Source organism: Chionomys nivalis, chromosome 21 (genome assembly GCF_950005125.1).
Source record: "Chionomys nivalis chromosome 21, mChiNiv1.1, whole genome shotgun sequence".
NCBI classification, from domain to species: domain Eukaryota; kingdom Metazoa; phylum Chordata; class Mammalia; order Rodentia; family Cricetidae; genus Chionomys; species Chionomys nivalis.
Window position 1 is genome coordinate 44,175,478 of NC_080106.1, and position 21,079 is coordinate 44,196,556.

At 39.8% G+C, this 21,079-nt stretch overlaps 1 protein-coding gene across 5 annotated transcripts in view; it reads right to left on the reverse strand.

The window, feature by feature from the left end:
• The window catches only part of Inpp4b (inositol polyphosphate-4-phosphatase type II B), a 789,563-nt gene that overhangs the window by 465,975 nt on the left and 302,509 nt on the right, over window positions 1-21,079 (reverse strand). The gene's annotated exons all lie outside the window — the stretch shown is intronic.

The following is a 21,079-nucleotide window of genomic DNA, read 5'->3' on the forward strand; positions in this document are numbered from 1 at the left end:
GAAGAACTGTGAGGGAAAATGACTGTAGCCTGGACATAGATTTAAAATATAGTCAATGCATGCACAGATAGATGGTGTGGACATAAAGGGGGGAGGGTCATTACCAAGAAAGTAGGGGTCTTCAGAGCAAGAAGAGAGAGTTAAAATGGGGTGATGGAGAAAGAAAAAGAGTGGATCTCCTCTCAGGTTTTCAATGAAAATATCTTTGTACCAAAATGAGCTCATTTTTCAGGAATATTAATTCAGTGGCTTAGAGAATTCCTTGGGTATCACTCAAAAGAATTATGAACCTAAAGTAGGAACAAGTGCTTGTGCATCATCAAAAACTGAAAATGGTGTTGGACAAACTCACTGCACGCCGCTGTTTGTGCACATTTGCACTGTAGCTATGAGAAGTAATTTCTTTTATGTGTCCAAGTTGATGATATAGCTTTCAACATTATTGCGATATGATTTATTGTTATCTATTCTTCACTTGAGTAAAATGACACTGTCCTTCTGAATGGCATCAAATTTCACAAATAGATTTTTTTTTAAACAGGCCTACATGAAGGTCACATTTGCTGTCAATTCCACAGTCACCAAGTAAGGAAAGAGAGCCCATGAAACAAACCAAGCATCCAATAAGCAGGCTTTCACCAAATAGAGGCACTAGAATTTACCCGGGCCATTTAAAAAGGTAAGCTATTTATATAGAAAAAAACTATTATTAAAACATTTCTTAATATGGATATAACTAGTAAACATGGAGAACATGTCTACATTTTAATATATGAGAGCATCTTACAGGTAACATGAAGGGGGACTGTTTGTTCGGGTTTCTGTCCTGCCTGGTACACCACAGCTGGCAAGCCCCAAAGAAAATCACACAGAGCTCTCTGTAAGTTATAGAAGGTGAACCCAAAGAAAAACATATAGGCATCCTCCTGAATATTAACCTTCATCAGGCGATGAAAGGAGACAGAGACAGAGACCCACATTGGAGTCAATTGTATAAGAACAAATGCCTCTTAATTTTTTATATTAGTCTAGGTGTATGTGAAGGGTGGGTTAAAAGAATACCATAATAAGATTATATAGTAAATATAAAATTAGGATACAAATAGGAGAAGGAAAAAGAGACTTCAGAGGACACCCTTTACACCAGTGTCTTCTGAGTCCATATTCTCCAGGCTTATGATAACTCTACTTCATTTCCAGCAACTTCTCCAGTACTGGGTTCAGGATCCCTGCTGTGTTTCCCAATCTTCCCAGACTCATGTGGTCTAGCGCATGTTGATTTGATGAGTCTGCCTCATCCAATGCCCCTCAGCTTCCACTGGAGGACTTCTGTGGGGTCAAGCTTGCAGGCACTTGTAACCAGCTGGTGAACAGCAAATGCATATATAAATTATTCACGAAATAGAATAAGAGGATATTTAAAGTAAGGATTAAAATAGAACATATTAAATGTGTAAATAAGAATGTAAGATATGCACAAACATCGAGAAATCTAATATCATACAGGAGTTGTAAAATGGATAATCAGGGGAAATGAGCTTGGTAAAATCAAACCTTAGAGATCACTGCAGAAAAGTGGTGGAAAGATTGTAAGAGCAAGAGGATCAGAGAGTTTACTGTGACCTTGTGTCTCTTAGAAATGCTGTAAACTACACCACGAAGTCTCACCCACATGACTGCCCAAAATGAACTAGATAAGGACAACAACAATATTCTTGCCAAAGCAGACAGGGAAATAGCACAATACAACCTTACACACACACATGCACACACATATACACACAAAAAGCTATAAGCAAACAAGTCCTACTAAGAATGAGAAAAGCACGCCAATTTAATATCATTTGGTCATCAATGAAAACATATATCTAATTCTATTTTGCTATATTATTTTTTTAAAAATGAAAGAATGGCCAGGTGGTGGTGGTGCATGCCTTTAACCCCAGCACTCAGGGGGCAGAGGCGGGTGGATCTCTGTGAGTTTAAGGCCAGCCTGCTCTACAAGAGCTAGTTCCAAGACAGGCTCCAAAGCTGCAGAGAAACCCTGCATTGAAAAACCAAAAAAAAAAAACAAAAAAAAAAAACAATGGATGAATGAGTAAAAACCTAGTTACTGGGATAAAGTAAAGGCTAACAACTCTGAGCTGTCATTTGTAGGAGGGGGAAGTCAGATTCCCCCCCCCCCAATGGAATGACAGAATGACACTGAGTATATAAACAATTCCAGGGCAGGCCTCATGGTCAGGAGGAGCTGACCAACATTTAATGAACTCCACAGTTTTTTCCTGTGCTTCTATATGGTTACAGTTTGGTGTGTGTGTGTGTTGGTTTTTATTTGGCATTTTTTCTTTGAGGAAGAAAAAGTTCAGTAGGGAGGGAAGAGGATCTGGAAGGACTTGGGAGAGGGAAAAAAATATGATTGAAATATATTTAAATTTAAAAATTGTTTTAAATAAGAAAATATAATAAATGTGTCTATAGGTAGGTGAGGCACACAGTTGAGTGCAGGTGTCTGCCTGAGGAAGACGTGGGATTCCCTGGAGCAGTTACCAGCCATCACAATCCATCCAACAGGGGGTCTCAGGACTGAACTCGGTTCCTCTGCAAGAGGAACACACTGCAGTTCTTAATGACTGAGCCATGTCTGCAGCTCTGATATTAACTTTTATGTAACTGTGGCTGCTTATAGGGAGATAGTCTTTCACCTGATTTTTACCTGCCTGTGCTATACAGTCTGCACCACTGGTTTGTATTTTTAATAAATTCAAATCAAGGATACACAGGTATTTCAGAAGAATAGTCAAATATTAGGGATAATGTTGGCCTTGATAGTTCAAATAGCCTCATCAAAGCTCTGTGAACTCGTGTTGCTGGTAATTCTAAGAAGGGTGGGTCTAGTCTCAACCACTCATTCCAGTCATCGCACCACACTTTGAAAACTGAAGGGAAAATAAATGAGTTTCAGTGGTAAATCAGGGGAAGCAAGGAAAAGGGTCATCACCCTGACATCTGCTCCTAGCCATCAGTGTTGCTCAGTGGCCGTGGAGCTGTTAGAGGCGAAGTCTAACTGGTAGAGAAAGGTCTGCACATTCAGGATTCGAAGGTTTTGCTTGGTTTTTGGTTCCTGCTGCTCTGGATGCTTCCGGATCTGTGGTGAAGTGAACTGCCTCCACCACACAATTATATTGCCGTGACCTGAGCTCCTCACCATGATGAATGAAAACCATGAGCCCAAATAAATGTTGTCTCCTCCTGCTTTTGGTCACAGCGAAAGTAATCAGCAGTTACCTAGGCCAGTGAAATGATGTGCCCGTAAGAATATGGCCACAACACTGCCACATGCTGGAATGTTCTCCTCTGGGCACATAGCAAGGTTGCAATGCTAGCATGACAGGCCATAGCTCGCTGTAAGTAAGGAAATCTGAGCAGAACTGATGGATGTCTCTTCTGAGTAAACTTCCTGAACAACTAATCCAAATTTGCCAGGTTCCTCTTCACTGCTGCTGTATCTGCGTTCCTACAAGTGGTAGAAATGCCTTAGTCTGGGCCTTTATATCGAAATGCGTGGGTTAGAACTCCCATGAATTCACTTTGGGTGCTTTCCCTACCAAGAAATAGCTTTCTATTTAAGCATTTATAAGTTAAAGTGATCTCCCTCTCTCCCGAGTATGTGTGTGTGTGTGTGTGTGCATGTGTGTGTGTGTCTGAATGTAGGTACACATGTGTTATAGCATGTTGTGCATGAGTAAGTCAAAGGAAAATCTGCCAAAGTGGAGGTCCTTATCTTCCCTGTTGCATGAAGAGCCCTTTCTCAGCCTGATAATTCCAGGCTGGCGGGTCTGAACATGTCCAGGGATTGTCCCTTCTCCACACGAGCACAGGGATTACAGACGTGTGCATCCATGTCCAGCTTTCACATGGATCAGAGGAGCTCAAACCTGGGTTCTCACCGTTGCGTAGCAAGTACTGTACCCACTGAGCTCCCCAGTCAAAGTCATTTATTTTATAGCATTCCCTAGGTCAGTTCTCAACCTGTGGGTCATGACCCCTTTGGGGTCACATATTAGATATCTGGCATATCAGATATTTACATTATAATTCATAATAGTATCAAAATTGCAGTTATGAGGTAGCAACAAAATAATTTCATGGTTGGGGTCCCTACATATGAGGGCTTGTATTAAAGAGTTGCAGCATTAGGAAGGTTGAGAACCGTTGACTAGCTCATATTTGATAATGCATGCATGCAATTTCAAGTCTCTGAAAATATTCTCAAGTTATCTGTGATGCTCCTGTGGTTAGAATGATAGAATCCTCTCAAAATTAAGTTGAAACTTTGACCCAAGTACAACAAACAGCATTAAAGGGCAAGCATGACATTTTGTGGGCGATAAATTCACGAATGGTTTTTGCATCCCTCTGAAAGGACTTTTGGTCAGTAGGCACAAAGGCCAGTGTCCTGATAGTAGACTCTGCTAACTTCGGAACTTTGAGACAAACATTTTTGTCTTTGAAAAAAAAAAGGTGTATTGGTTTTTTATTTTATGTCTATATATCATGAGTGTCCTGGCTACAGAGGCCAGAGGAGGGCATCAGGACCCCTAGAACTACAGATGAGGTAAAATACAAGAGACAGATAAATACAGTGATTACAAATGTCATTAGGGTTCAAGTCCTTGAAATTTCTTATGTTACATAGCTCTTAAATTTCTTTAAGATCATTGGTCTAAAGGAAGACATCGGCATGGATGTCTAAAATTCTTTTTTTATTTTTTTTTAATTTTTATTTATTTATTTATTTATTTATTTATTAAAAATGTCTGCCTCCTCCCCGCCACCGCCTCCCATTTCCCTCCCTCTCCCCCAATCAAGTCCCCCTCTCTCGTCAGCCCTAAGATCAATCAGGGTTCACTGCCCTGTGGGAAGTCCAAGGACCCCCACCCCCCCATCTCCAGTCAGGTCTCATAAGGTGAGCATCCAAACAGCCTAGGCTCCCACAAAGCCAGTACGTGCAGTAGGATCAAAAACCCATTGCCATTGTTCTTGAGTTCTCAGTAGTCCTCATTGTCTGCTATGTTCAGCGAGTCCAGTTTTATCCCATGCTTTTTCAGACCCAGGCCAGCTGGCCTTGGTGAGTTCCTGATAGAACATCCCCATTGTCTCAGTGTGTGGGTGCACCCCTCGCGGTCCTGAGTTCCTTGCTCATGCTCTCTCTCCTTCTGCTCCTGATTTGGACCTTGAGATTTCAGTCCGGTGCTCCAATGTGGGTCTCTGTCTCTGTCTCCTTTCATCGCCTGATGAAGGTTAATATTCAGGAGGATGCCTATTTATTTTTCTTTGGGTTCCACCTTCTTATTTAGCTTCCCTAGGATCACGAATTATAGGCTCAATGTCCTTTATTTATGGCTAGAAACCAAATATAAGTGAGTACATCCCATGTTCCTCTTTTTGGGTCTGGCTTACCTCACTCAGGATAGTGTTTTCTATTTCCATCCATTTGCATGCAAAATTCAAGAAGTCATTGTTTTTTACTGCTGAGTAGTACTCTAATATGTATATATTCCATACTTTCTTCATCCATTCTTCTATTGAAGGGCATCTAGGTTGTTTCCAGGTTCTGGCTATTACAAACAATGCTGCTCTGGTTTCTCTTCAGATCATATAAACCTTTCGCCTTTTACTAAAATTCTTTCAAGAGTAAAGAGAGCATTTGTGGTGTCCTTTCCATGGCTACAGCACACTTTACTTTTGAACAGAAATAATATCATTTGTTCTTAAAATAAACTCTCTGGAGACAAATGTTCATCTTGTAGTATTTCTACTCCTTATATCTAAAAGAGAATCCATTAGCATCCTTTCTCGGCAGAGCTGCACCATTTTGTAGAAGTGCACACATGGAGAATCCATTCAGCAGTGCCAAACACTGGAAACTTCGTGAGTCGGTTGTGAACCAACAGAATCCCTGCCCTCTCTGGAGATGAATTCTGATGATGTCCCTTAGTTAAATAACAACTCAGGGAGAAAGAACAGCTGAGAGAGAGTTCAGTTTATCCACCTACTCAGAGTTGGGGACATCTGTTTTTCTTGCTCCAAATGAGTGTCAACAATTGGTGTGTGCTTTAAACCCGAAACAGAATTCCATAGCTTATTCCTTGCCACACTCTGAGACACTGCCATCTGTGTCAGCCATGGCAGGATTCTAGATTCTTCTTGAAGGAGTACATAGACCTACAAGCTAACTACTCAGCTGTGCTGTTAAGGAGAGAGGCTGGCTTCACCATAGCCACTCCTGATCATGAAGAAAGGAAAGAACATTGAGCTATGGTGGTCCTCTCTGGAATACGGGCCTAATAATGTCCTTTACCTCTGGGGATTGTGAAGATTAGCTGAGCCAGCCCGCACCAACTGGTCGGCACGTGGTAATGGCTCTATAAATTGGTGTTATGGAAGTAATTACGACTTGTGTGGGTATTTCTCAAGTTCAGCCCTTAAGCAGCCTTACTTCCCCAATCACAATCTCTCCCGTGGAAATCTCACCTATCCGCTAGTCTCCCATTGCCAACTCTAAAACAAGATTCCTAATGTTCAAACTTATTCATTATTTCTAGGCTAATTCTCACTCTTCAGAGATATTTCCAACAGGATAGCCACTCACTTCTTAAGTCCCTTATGCCTACGTCATTCATTATATCCGAATTTCTTCACCTCCGGATTGGGCGACGAGAACCCTAGTAGGGATCTATTTAAAGAGCTGTTTTCTATTTTCTCCCGAACTACGCTCACCACAGCAAGGATTCTGAAAAGCCAATTGGTCCCAGCGCTACATAATTATTTGGCAACTGCCCAAGCTTTTGGGGCGGGGGGGGGGGGTAAACTCACAGATATATTAATAGTATTAAGTCTGATTTCTAATCATCCGCATAAGGATACAAGTAAACCAGTGTAAAAGTGTTGATTCATGACATCTAAGCAAGTCTGAGGTTTAATGTTTTGATAAACAATGCTAACTGATTTTCTATTCTTGCTTTTCTGTGTATGCTGTGGTAATTGGCCATCCTCTCTCTTCCATTTTCTACTCCAGAAGCTTCTCTGATTTTAACTTCTAAACATTTAAACTAAAAATTTTCTAAGTAGGGAGAAGATAAATGGCCATTAATTCAAGAGATAATCAACCACCTGAAAATCAACAAAAGACTATATGATCATCATGTTCTGCCTTTCTGAAATTTGGGATTTTACTTCCTTCTAAGCCATAGAAATGATTCTTTTATCAAAGAAAGAAAACTGTCAACTGATGAGGAGTAGTTCACTCTGGCACTTCTGTGGCTGAAGCATCCTTTGCCTGCCCTTCACTAAACAGCTTCCATCAGAACTCAAGGACTCCAGCAGCATGGGAGACAGGTGGGGCCCTCAGCTCTCAGAAGCCTGTGACCCTCTCTGACAGCCACGTGCTCTCTCTCCTCAAAGAACTTGACTCCACACTGCAGATCACTAACGCTGGAAGAACTGGTTTAGGTTTTCTGCTACTCCTCTGGTGAAAATCTGTTGGGTCAATTGGGCAAGTTATTTAAACATTTTGTTTTAAATTTCACTCTTCCTCTCTCTTCAAATGCTTGGTCCCTTTATATTTAAGATTCCGAGTCTGTATTTGTTTTTGTGGGATTTGAAAACAGATTGCACATATCATGTTCCCGAATATCATTGCACTTCTCATGATTTCGGAAAACACAGTAAAGAACAATACATGCAACATGATAAATGACAAAACATGGTCCTGAATGGTCGGTGACAAAGCACGGAGGGCCTGACTGATGAGAGGAGACATGGCTGCCTGTGGGTCTCTGGCTACAAGGAAGTAGATTCATGAGCCCTAGCAAGTCTTGGAAACTCTACTCTCTACAAAAGTCTACGTTTCCTTCAATAAATGTGTTTGTCTCGGGCAGGGCTACATGGCTTCTCTCTGACTCTGACTCCTTTCTCCCAGCATTTAGTTTAGACAACCCCCCCACCCCCCTGCCGCCCTGCGGCCTTACCTCTATTCTGTCCTATGCAGGCCCAAGACAGTTTCCTTACTAACCAATGGTATTCACAGCATACAAAGGGGAATCCCACATCATTCCATGGGTTTGTAAGGCTAACTTTATATTACATTTGTTAGCCTAGCAAAGCTCTATTGTTTCCATAGACAGCAGACAGCCAAGTAATATCAACCAGTGACTTTGAAATGAGCAATGGTTTTATCTCTAAGGTTTCTTGTATTGGTTAAAGAACCTCAGTGCTGTGTCTAGCCTCACCTGATGCTTGATAGACATCCTCTGGCAATGTTAAGGAACCAAACAGTTGAACTCAAATATAACTCAAGAATTCAAACTCATGTTCATAGTATGCATGGCTGGAATTCAACACTTAGATAAGATGTCTTACATATGATAAAGTTGACAGAAAGAGTTGATATACATAAAACAATCTTGTTTAAGATTCCCTTCGGTGTGACTTTCAGTTGACTTTCTGTTGCCTGCAAGACATATGACTCTCAGGTCCAGAAACACATTGGCCTCCATGCTACCATGCTCTGTCATGACGATAATGGACTGAGCCTCTAATACTGTAAGTGAGTCACCCGAATTGAATGTTTTCTTTACGAGTTGCCATTATTATGGTGTCTCTTCACAGTAATGAAAACCCTAAGACACCAACTTAATAAATATATATTCTTTTATTGAAGCCAAATTACTGCTTATCTTAGCGTCAACTCTCAACTTCACACATACTAGAAATTGCCTCACAAGAGAACCTCAGTAGGGGAATTCCATAGACAAAATTGACCTGAGGACATGTGGGCGGGAGATTATCTTGATTGTTAACTGGTAATGGAGGGCCCAGCCTTATGCAGATGGTACAATTTTCTGGGTAAGAGGTCCTGAGCTGTAAGAGTCAGTCAGTTGTATATGAGTCTACACAAGTCAAAAGGCAACTTTCCTCTATGGTTTCTGCTGTACTCCCTGGACTATGAGTTATCTGATCCAGAAAAACACTGCATAAAATAGCAAGTGGGCTCGGTCTCAATTTCCTGCCTGGACTTCCTTCAGTATCGACTATGACCTAGAAGTGCAAGACAACTTTGTCTCTTATATTCCTTTTGGTCAGAGTGTTTTATTTCAGCAACAGAAATGAGACTAGACCCCATTTTAAAGTACAATTTAACGTTGTGGTCATGGGTCCTTCCTCAATATTTAAATGACTTTTTAGAGGCCTGCAAATTCTGTTGCTATTTGAATTTGGTCATGTTACCACAAAAAAAGTAGAAAGATGATGGAATTGCAGGCATCACACACACACACACACACATACACTAGGTCTGGAATGTTTACTTTGAACACATGCAGTCTCCCCTCAACACACTTTCTATGTTCAGTGAATCGTAAGTTTGCATACACAGGGCTATGGAACCTTGTGCTGTTCCCCTTATATTCCTATGTTTTCTGCAAAATTCCTGTAGGGATGTGCTGGAAAGTATACATTGATCAGCTGAGATTAAAGCTTCAACAAGGAGCAGTGATTGCTCACATATCCTCATTTCTCATAGAGCTCATATCCTTTTTCTCTCCCATTGCTTCTGTCTTGTAGTCAGGGAATCAGGGAATGGTAGCACAGATAATTAGCACTTTTAATTGGAGGGATGACGTCATTTTGACTAATATTCTTAAGGTGTTTACAAAAATCGATCAAGTCAATTACACTTAAATATCAAGGCAATGGGTATAATCCATAGATAAGAGGGAAAACTTGAGCAGAAAAGAAATACTGAAGTAGAATTAGTGAGTTCTGAGTCACTGCTAAGGATAGAATTCTATAGGTCAACAGGCAGTAGGAGGAATGGGTACTTATTACAATCGGAGAGTGGGCTGATTGGGTCTATACAAGAAAACTAATGTACTCACTTGGGATAGAGACTGGAGGCCTACATATGAGATGTTGCTTCCATGAACAAAAGAGAAAAAATAGTGGAAAGAAGGAAGAAGGACGTGGGAAGAGTGCCTACTAAAGCCCTTAAGAATTAGCAATTAACTAAAGATGGAAAAAATAGTTCCCCGGCGGAAGAATATTTGCTTCTCAACAAATACGTGAAATTATTTCATAATTTACCTAGAATCTTTCAAATGTTGGTTTCAAAGGAAACTAAGTTCAGGTCTAAGATGCAAGCATTCCTCAGAAAGAATCACTTGTAAGTCCTTCTGGTGACTTTACAAACACCCTGGACAGCATTCTGGACACTTTACAAAATCAAAGCAACAAAGCACTCCTCAGAACCTGAGGATTTTAGCAAACAGGACTGCTCGTCATGTGTGACCTTTGTACAACAGGCAGCAAAGTGCACAGCTTGGTCTTGATTACTAATCATCCACTCGGCCCCTATGTAAGTGGTGTTCCATATTCCTCTTTGTGATTATTATTTTTTAAACACTGAACATTTTCAACACCCACTGCTAAATTGGTTAAAATCCACATGGCACCAAGGGCAGCCAACAATCTGGAGTGTTTTTAAAAATGGGAATTCATTAAAAATAATTTATTGCTAACTCTGTGACAGAAATCTATCGAAAATACTGCTGACATTCTAGCTATGATCCAGAGAATTCATCTGCAGTGCATGTATATGAGTATATATTCATATCAAACACCATCCAGATAACAGGAATTCACTCCTAAAGTCACACATTGAGCCATAAGCTTTCAATCAAACACATGAATTTGCCTGAATGCTCATAACACTAAGAATAATGATTCAGAAAGATGCCTCGTGTACGGTAGTTGAAGAAAATACTGCTCACCTTAAATATGATCTGAGTTGACTTGAAGGTTCTTGTGTTAGTTGACTTTATATCATTTTGACCAAATAGCTGAGAAAAATCAGCTTAAGGTGGAGTGTTTATTTTGGCTAATAGTTTCAGGGAGTTAAGTCATGATGACTTGTCTCTGGATCTAAGTGAGGTGGAACTCCTTAGTGAGAAAAACCTGTAGCACAATTTGTTGGCCTCGTGACAACCCTGAGAGACAGAGGAGAGACGAAGCACTGCATACAAGCACTGCTTTCAAAATCATAGCCCAGAAATCTGGCACTACCAGCTGAGCCCCACTCCCTAAGTTTTCCTCTGTCTCACAAAGTAAACCCAGCAGCTGGGAAGCAAGTATTTAATACATGAACCGGTCGGAGCGTTTGTATTCAAGGGTGAACAATTCTCTTATGAACCCTGAGAAATATCTAACTTGTGACGTAGCAAATAACCCACTTTGAAACGGTAGCATTCCTAAGAGGAATTCTGTCTTTTTCCTGTTGCAGACAAGGGAATGAAGGTTAAGGAAAATAAAAATATTTACCTAGAATTTCTTCAACAAAATAATTCTCCTATTTAAACATGACTTCCTTCTACTTAGATATCGCAAAAAATGACTTTTATAATCATTTTCCTGCACAGTGCACTTTCCTGCTGAAAAGTAAAAAGGAGTTTTGAAGGACGGGGAAAGAATTAGTAATAGTGTTCAGGCTAGACACTAGATCGATTATACCTCAATAAATCAAATAAACATGGCAAGTAAGACATGAAAGAGAAGTTATATAAACAACCCTGTCCTTATAGTAGCTTCTTTCCATGTATATTAAAATCGCAAATTGCACACCGCACACCCACATGCACACACATTCACACACACGTATCCTGCACTACAAAGACACTCATTTGCACTCGGGAGGCAGAGGCAGGCGGATATCTGTGAGTTCGACACCAGCCTGGTCTATAAGAGTTAGTTCCAGGACAGGCTTCAAAACCACAGAGAAACCCTGTCTCGAAAAACCAAAAAAAAAAAAAAAAAAAAAAAAAAGAAAGACACTCATTTGTTATGCAGAGCTCCCAGGGGGTAAAAGGAGACAGACTCTGTGTCGTCATTCTCAAACCTGGCAGTCTGCATGATCTTTAGGTTGGAAATGCAAGACTTGCTCTGGGCTGTTCATACCAACTGCTGCGTATTTGCTAGATTTGTCACTCAGATACCTGAGCATCTGGGGATCCCACCAAACAGCCAGATGGCGCTTGTTTGCATATTGCATGATGATAAAACAACACAAAAAATTACCCACTACTGAAGCGGAGTGTGTTTCACAGTGCACTTGATTTTTCCAAAGAATAGCCTGTCTTTAAATTTTGATTTGAGTTTCTCTTGCTAACTGCCACCGACTGCAGAAAGAGTTTCTCTGATTAGGAATGAGAGATGCCGATTCTACCGGTTTCACAATGCCACTGGGAGTCAGGTTAATATCATGTTCATTTAGTAACACAATGGTGGTAGATTCTCCCCTAGGATCCTTCTAGCCAGAGGTTCTTCGCCCCAACAGTGGTGCTAGGTATGTATTTCATCTGATGGAGTGGACCATAAACCCAATCAGAAAGTGGTTGGTTATTCCCTACCATGCTTGTGCCAGTGGGCATGTCGGGCCGCCATTGTTATAGGTGGCAGGGTTAGCAGGTGGGCAAGACTGACGATTGCCTTGCTCCTTTCTTAGCATACTCAGCACCTTCAAACACATGGAAGCTTCTCTGTAGGGATCAAGCTTGATTGCCCCATATTCTATTACTCAAGTATGTGGTCTCCTCAGCAATAAGATCTTCCTGTCAAGTTCTTGAGGTGAACCAAAAATAATGGGAATAGCCTTTGTAACTTTTGAGGATCTATGGAACGTCTCTGACGAATAAATCCAGAAGAAGTAGCCTATTCCTGGCAGTGGGCTTTTTATTTGTTAGTCTGTGGTATCTAGTAGGGGCACTGTGCTGGATAGTTTTGTGTCAACTTGACACAAGTTAGTTATCTGAAAGGAGGGAACCTCAACTGAGAAAATGTTTCCATAATATTGGCTGTGGGGCCTTTTCTTAACTATTGATTGATGGGGGAGGGTCCAGCCCATTGTGGGTGGGGCCATCCCTGGGCAGGTTGTCCTGGGTTCTCTAAGAAAGCAGGCTGAGCAAGCCCTGATGAGCAAGCCAGTAGGCGGCACCCCTCCATGCCTCTGCATCAGCTCCTGCCTCCAGATTCCTGCCCTGTTTTATGATGAACAGAGATCTGGAAACGTAAGTCACAGAAACCCTTTCCTCCCCAATTTCCTTTGTCGTGGTGTTTCATCATAGTAAGAGTAACTAACTAAGATAGGCACTGTATAGATTCTTTTAGGTTCAGAGAATAAGAGACTGGAATGCTTAGTACTAAATGGACCATTTATATCACATGCTTTTTTCTTAAGGTCAGGGATCATTGCAGAATAGAGGGAGAAAAGGCTGTAGGCGTGGGAGGCAGTGGATGGATGCAATGCAATGGTGTCTTACAGACATAATAGAGCAGTGTCACATACAGACACACGACAGTTGTGACAACATGCAGAAGACATGTGTGAGAGTAACCCAGGCAAAATCCCAGCATCTCTGGAGAGAAATAGTGGGTGTAAGATCTGCACCTCCCTCCGCCCAGCTGAAGAGCTATTGACAACTGAGAGCTGCTGATAGAGGGACAGCCAGTTTTCTTTAAGGGTTTGACCCCTGGAAGTCCCAGAAACATACATGAAAGTAACACTGAATGTACTCAGCAGGTTTTATGCATATGCTTAATCATTTATATGTAAATGTAAAAACAATGATTTAAAAAGAGAAAGCCACGAATTTGGGAGGAAGCATGATAGGGGCAGGAATGGGAAGGGTCGAGGTGGGAGGGGATACAAAATCAGATGGATAGGAAATAGGGGATGGGAGGTGGATCTGGGAGGAGTTGGGGGAGGGGTATTTTGTATCTGATAGAAGTACATTATATGAGATTCTCAAATGATATTTTTAGATGCAAAATAAAATTGTCAATCAATCCTTCAGTGGGGTCAGTTCTGATAGCTGATCAACTTGGTGGAAGTCACAGGATGAAAACTCAGCTGCACTGGATGATCACCCTGGCCAGTCATCAGAACAGCTACAGTTTGGTTAATTTAAGGACACAATTTAAACTGCACATGGTGATACAATGGCTATAATTCTAGTGCTTGGGAGTCAAAGCAGAAGAACCATGCATTTGAGACTAAGAACCTTATTTAAAAAAAAAAAGAGGAAGAGGAGGAGGATTAGAAGGATGAGGAGGAGCAGCAGGAGGAGCAGGAGAAGAAGCAGGAGGAAGAAAAGGAGCAGAAGGAGGAGTAAGAAGAGGAGGATTAGAAGGATGAGAAGGAGGAGCAGAAGGAGGAGCAGGAGAAGAAGCAGGAGGAGGAAAAGGAGCAGAAGGAGGAGTAAGAAGAGGAGGATTAGAAGGATGAGAAGGAGGAGCAGCAGGAGGAGGATTATAAGGAAGAGGAGGAGGGGCAGGATGAGGAATAGGAGCAAAGGGAGGAATAGGAGGAGAAGCAGGATCAGAAGGAGGAGGAAAAGCAGGAGCTGTGCTTTTATTTAAGACAGGGTTCTTTGGGGGGAAAGAAGAAATTGGCAGGGGTGGTGGCTTATAGATTAAAATAAACCAGTAAATTCTAGATGATTTTGAGAAATACTAATATGTAGGCAGTAAAAAATAAGTATTGCATTTTTAACAAAATAACCAACTCTAAAAAAAAAAATACCCCGCAGACTACGAAATTAAATGTCCTTTTTAGCTAGCATCTATTTCTGCGCGTTTCTATGACCTAATCCTTGTAAGAATTCCTGAAAAGGAAAGAGTCTGACATCCTCAACTCTTTGTTCTGATCCTTTTGCTGCAATTTAGTTTTGTTTAGTGTTTTTCCCCCTCAAGAAAACCCACGCAAGTGATTACAGTTCTTGAAAATATTAGAGTAGGTACTACAACAAAGAAAGGTCTATTCATTACCTTGGTACTAAGATTTTTCAGTATGTATAAAAGACAGAAATAATTTGCTTGGAAATGCCCACTAGTTGACCAGTGTTTCAGTAAGATGACATCAGCTCATGACTGGGATAAATGCAATGCCAGGTTCTCTTAATAAGTCTGTGCTCCCGTGTCACAGGCTATCATTTTATTTTTTAAAATTTATCTCTTTTCCAATAAAAGGTCAGTTCAGGAATTTTGCCAATTTTTATAATCAGTTCTTATGTTCTTATTGTTGGGTCCTTTGTGTGTTTTGGAAGCAGTTCGTCACCTGACTAAGCCTTGACGAATGTTCTACTCTATTTTGTAGCTTGGGTCTCTTTCCTACAGCACCATGTTTCACAGTCGCTTCAGCCCTGTTTCTTCCCTTCGACTGCCTGGGGTGCTTTATCTAAACACATTCAGTGTCAAACCCAAGTTGCAGGGTTTCTTCAATGTTATTTCTGTTTCACACTTTATCAAGCATCATTTTTGCCAGGCATGTCTTTGTTCCACTGTTTCACCTTTGTTCTTTTTGCCAAATTTAGTTTAGTACAGAAGGTCTGTTTTGAAGTTCTTCATTCTCTTTCATAGACGATATGCATTTATTATTGCTGAAGCTATATGGCAAGTCTCACAGGCATATAGCTCAGTTTTCTGACATTTCATCATAGAAACTTTAAAATGCATTCAACAGTATCCATGTACAGAAAGTTGGGTTTTTGATAGGACGGAATGAATTCTGCAGACCCATTTGAAAAGAAATGAGACCAAGATTTAAAAACAACAATAACAATAACAACCCCCCCCCAAAAAAACTTCCTTAATATTTGGAATGTATCGTGATATTGGAGTGTCTTTTCACTTACCTAGGGTTTTTGTTGTTGTTGATTTGATGTTTTTTAAGAGTTCATTTACCAGAGTTTTGGAATTTTCCTTATATACACATCTTATTCCTCACAAACATGCTTCATTGAAGTTAGACCTAAGGATATCATTCTGGAGATACTAATATAAATAGTGATGTTTTATGTCAAATTCTAATTGTTCAACTGTGCTTTATAGAAAATTAATTTACATTTGTTTATTAACTTTACCTACAACCTTGCTATAATTGTTTGTAAGTGCCTGAGGTGGTTTTTTTTTTTCTTTTTTCACACTGATTTATATAGATGATTCAGAGAGAGAGAGAGAGAGAGAGAAACTTTGGCTTGCAGAGCTGTAGCTTTTTGACTTCTTTAGTATAATTTTTATTTCAAAAGCCAGTTTCATACACATATCATTTCCCTACCAAACTGGGAAGACTGTACGCAATCATGTTTTGCCAAATCAGTAACAAGTACATTGTTGTCTGCTAATTGATAAAATCCATTGATGATAAATAAAATGCTGTGTACAGTGATGTGAGCTCACCAATAAATTAATACTTCATACAGAGAAAACACTGTAAATTACCTTTCTTGTTCAAAATGAAAAGGAAAATTGGTTTGGTAGTTTAATGAAAGTGTTAACAGATGTTCAGAAAAAGAAATACCTGAATATTTACATGTTCAAAACAATATATTTTTATTATCATTGGTGAAAAAGGCACTCTGGAAATATCATAATTTCAGGGTCTAAAAATTATATTAATGGGAATTAGAAGCCCATTTCTCAAAGGATCAATGTATGTGCATGATCTAAAGTTAACGCTGCTCACATTTACAAACTACATGGCAATATCCTTGCATTTAAGTGTTCTAAGCCTGGGAGAAAACATGACTTTTATCCACATTTCCCTATTTACAGTCACTAAACAAATGCTGTTTCCCGCTGAATCTAGGGGTTTTCTGCATTCTAACTGTGGTTTAGCTCTGTCTTTTCCCTATCATGCCTCTGTTAGCAGCAGATTTGTTATAATAACTGTGTTCTAACTGTGGTTTAGGTCTGTCCTTTCCCTATCACTCCTGTGCTAGCAGCAGATTTGGTAAATATGATGGTTTCTATTTTCAAGTAAATGAATTTTATGCAAACTCATTTCCACTGTTACACAATTAATTTACCATTAGCATTATAATCTATTATATTTGTAGATGATAGGCTGAAAATGAAATGGCACTTTTCTTTTTGATGGAGCTAAACCCATTAGTGGAACTTCAAATTGTGTAGCTAAAAGGTCATTTTACATCATTGTAAAATAAGTATTCTTTCTTCCCCTTCATTTTAGAATCCAATTGTAGAGTCAGCATTTAAGAAGCTGTCCTCCTAATGACAGTCAGTAATGTTTGTTCTCCTTCATTGCATGGTATTTTTTTCCTCTTTAAATCTTCAACTATTACCCAAAGTCTAAATTGTGTGTGGTTTTATGTGGCCTTGGTTATATTTAACTTGAAATCTCCACAGAACATACATTTTATAAAATCACTGAAAGGGTTCTGGAAATTTTAATGTTATAAGAAGTTTTATCTGCTCCTTAAAAGTACATTTAAACTTTGATGCTACAGTCAAGATATCAAGGATGCTAAAAATAACAGACATACAGTCAGGCAAGAAATCGCACTCACGAAGGTCAGAACAGCCCCCAGCAGCTTGCACTATGACTATGGTACTTCACTATATGAAGGTCTGAAAAGAGAGGGGCAGCAGAGTTTTATGGAAATTGGGCCATAAGTTTTAAGGCTCCATAACAGACAAAAACATGTACTGGCTAGATTTCTGAATTCATTGTGACAAGTCTATAGAGTGTGGAGGCACAATGTGTCACTTCTGCAGTTAGGTCAGAGGCACTGCTGCTGTGTTGAAGTCATTCCAGCTCCTGAGTTTATGTGAACTTTTGTGGACCACGACTGCCCTGCAAATGGGATGTGGAGACAGGGGAGGACAGAGAGAAAGAACAAGGAAAGAGATATCTTGATTGAGGGAGCCATTATGAGGAACCTGACACTAGGGAAATTCTCAGGAATCTACTAGAATGACCCTAGTTAAGACCCTAAGCTATAATGAACAGGATACCTGAACTGTCCTTCCCCTATAAGCAGATTGATGACTACCTTAATTGTCATCATAGAAACTTTGTTCAGCAGCAGAAGGAAGCAGATGCAGAGATCCACAGTGAGGCACTGGGCCAAGCTTCCAAAGACCAGACCAAGAGAGGGAGGAGTGATAATATGAGCAAAGGGGTCATGATCATAATAGTGATACCCACAGAAAAGTTGACCTGAGCTAGTGAGAGCTCATGGACTCTGGACTGATAGAGGGGGAACCTGCATAGGACCAAACTAAGTCCACTGCATGTGGATATCAGTTGTGTGGCTTGGACAGTCTGTAGGACCACTGACAGTGGGACCAGAATTTATCCCTAGTGCTTGAACTGGCATTCGGAGTCCACTCTTTTTGGAGGGATACCTTGCTCAGCCTAGATATAGTGAGGAGGACCTTGGTCCTGCCTTAAAGTAATGTGTCAGACTTTGTTGATTCCCCTTAGGAAGCCTTATACTCTCTGAACATTGGATGGGGGGGCTGAAAGGAGGAGGAGGAGGGGAGGGAGTAGGAGCTGGGATAAGTGTAAAATGAGAAAAGATTGTTTTTTTCTTAAAAAAATAATTTAATAATAACGAAAAAGAACATATTGTGAATGTGTCCTGTGGATCGAACGTAAGAATCCCTGGGAGATCAGGCTAGCCTAGAGATGCTTTGTGTTCCTCTCAAGGGAAAGACAGGGAAGGACACTGGAGGAGATCCTTGAAGAGGCCATCATAGGTTGTGCATGCTAATCAGTGCAGCTGGATGGGAAGAATACCTTACGAAGGTCTCAGGAATGGTCATCAGAAGAGACTTGGCAAGCATGTAGCTCAGTGGAGAAAGCTTCTGAGAAATGTGTAAACCATCGGTTTAGTCCCCAACATAAAAAGTCTTCCCATGAGGCACAACATAAAAGAACCATTAAAGAAAGAACTTCATGGCCTAGCAGTCCTCCTGTGCTGTCCCTACTTACACCCTGGTTGGATTGGAAGCAACAACTTCCAGGATAGGAAGAACAAATGAAGGTTGAGAATTGGCTAATAGATTATACAGGACTGCCTATTTTCTGAGTTGAGACTGTATATTTTGTGTTGACAGTGACTGTAAGTCTTTATATTGCCTAGGGGTAATAGATTTGCTGATGTTTTCAATCAGTAACTGACAGGAGAAATTTCTACTAAATCAATTTTACATGAACACCCAGAAACAAAACATCTGGATCACAGAGTTTCTTCCCTAAAATTGTACTTGCTTGGTATTGTGTACACACATCCAGAATTTGAATCTGAAATGTACTAACTCAAGGTGTGTAAGAAAGAAATATAAATAAATAACTCTTGTGGGTTTATCTTTATTCATGTCAAAAGGCTAATGGTGAAGTAGTAAAGTAAAAAGTATTAAGTAAAATAAATAAAAAGTATTAAGTAAAATAATAAAAAGTATTAAGTAAAATAGTGCTAGCATAAAGATGCAAAGCCATTATCGTTATAACAATTATCTCCTTAACAATAATATGAGCTAACTTCACTGAGCACTTAGCTTGTGCAAAACATTTTCCTAGGCACTTTGTAGGAAGGGATTGTAAGATGTTCTCACATGCATTCCATGAGTCAGTAATGAGAAAGTGAGGGAGGCACACTATGGACTGTATGCTAAATGACAGAGAGAACCAGAGATACATATCTCAACCCATATCTGTCATAGCTTATGAGAAACAGAGGGTAAAGAGGGTCATCAGTCTGCCCAACAGCCTCTGCTCCAACCCCAAACACTAGTGTGGACAGGTAACCACCCACCCCATGGCTCCCAGAGAGATTTTTCTTTTATATCACTATGGAAAATTCAGAGAAAGTAGCAGACACCTCCATCTCTCTAAATCAGTATATTTATTTTAGTTTTAAATGTTTTACTTCAAAGAATAAAATATCACTAATGGGGTGCTTTTTGACAATGTCTGTCTTATGTTGAGAGGCCCAGGATCCTTGGAAAATACAGAATCCCACAGTCTCTATCCCAATATGCTATGTAGAATTCATAGAAATAAAGTATCAGAGCCAGATAAAAATGTTTTATGAGTCAAGTTGGGTATTAAAAACAGAAATGCTTAAAGGTTGTTTAATAATAATGCTCATTATGAATACAAGATCACAAAACAATATTTTATAATAGCCTTTGTTGATTTCAATAAAAAGTCTACAGTGTTCAAAAGGAATTCAGTTGGACAAAATACACCCAAAAATGTAAAAGGTGCAATCTAGGAAGCTGAATTCCCATGGTAAGACATGTCCTAGTTTACAAAAGTAATGCATGTAACAAGTATTAAGGACCCCAGACAAATATAAACAACATAGACATCACCTATGATTTCATTATACATATGCAAACACTATTAGCATTTCATAATCTTTTTCAAAATGATGATGTTATCATAATCCTTGTTTATATTATTTTGGTTAACTTAATATTTCAAATATTTATCTCACTCAAATTTCTTTTAAAACATGCTTCTGTTACATAGCAACTCTGAGTTATTATTTTCCCCACCCTGTTCTGATTCCAGTGCTTTCTTGAGATTCCCAAGGCAACTAGGACAGTAAACTCTAGAATGCTCAACAGTTGCAGTCTCCACACTTAAAAAATTTAGACAAATCAGGGTTTTGTGAGTATGCTGTGTGTCTGGAGTCTCAGAGAGTCTATGGAGATTCTAGTCAGATCCTTTTCCATAAAACATCTGACTAAGGAGCCCTTCACCCTCCCCCTGGCCAAACATTCCCACAAGATCAGAAGCCCCCAAAGACACAAGTACTGTCTACATCAATTGGAAAAAGAGATGGATATTCAACAGTGTAAAAAAAATTCAATAACATAAAGAGTAATGTGGCACCACCAGGACCTAGTGGTTTTACAACAGCAAGACCTGAACAACCCAACACAGATGAAGCAGAAGAAAACAACCCTAAAATTAACTATGAAGATAATAGAGGCCCTTAAAGAGAAAATGAGAAATTCCTTTACAGAAGTTGAAGAAAAAGACAAACAAAAAATTGGAAGAAATCAATAAATCCCTTAAAGAAAGTCTAGAAAAAACAATCGAACATGTGAGAGGGAAACAGTTCAAGACTTGAAAATTGAAATAGAGACAATAAAAAAACACAAACCAATGGAATTCTGAAAATTGAAAGTATGCACAAGTAAACAGGAA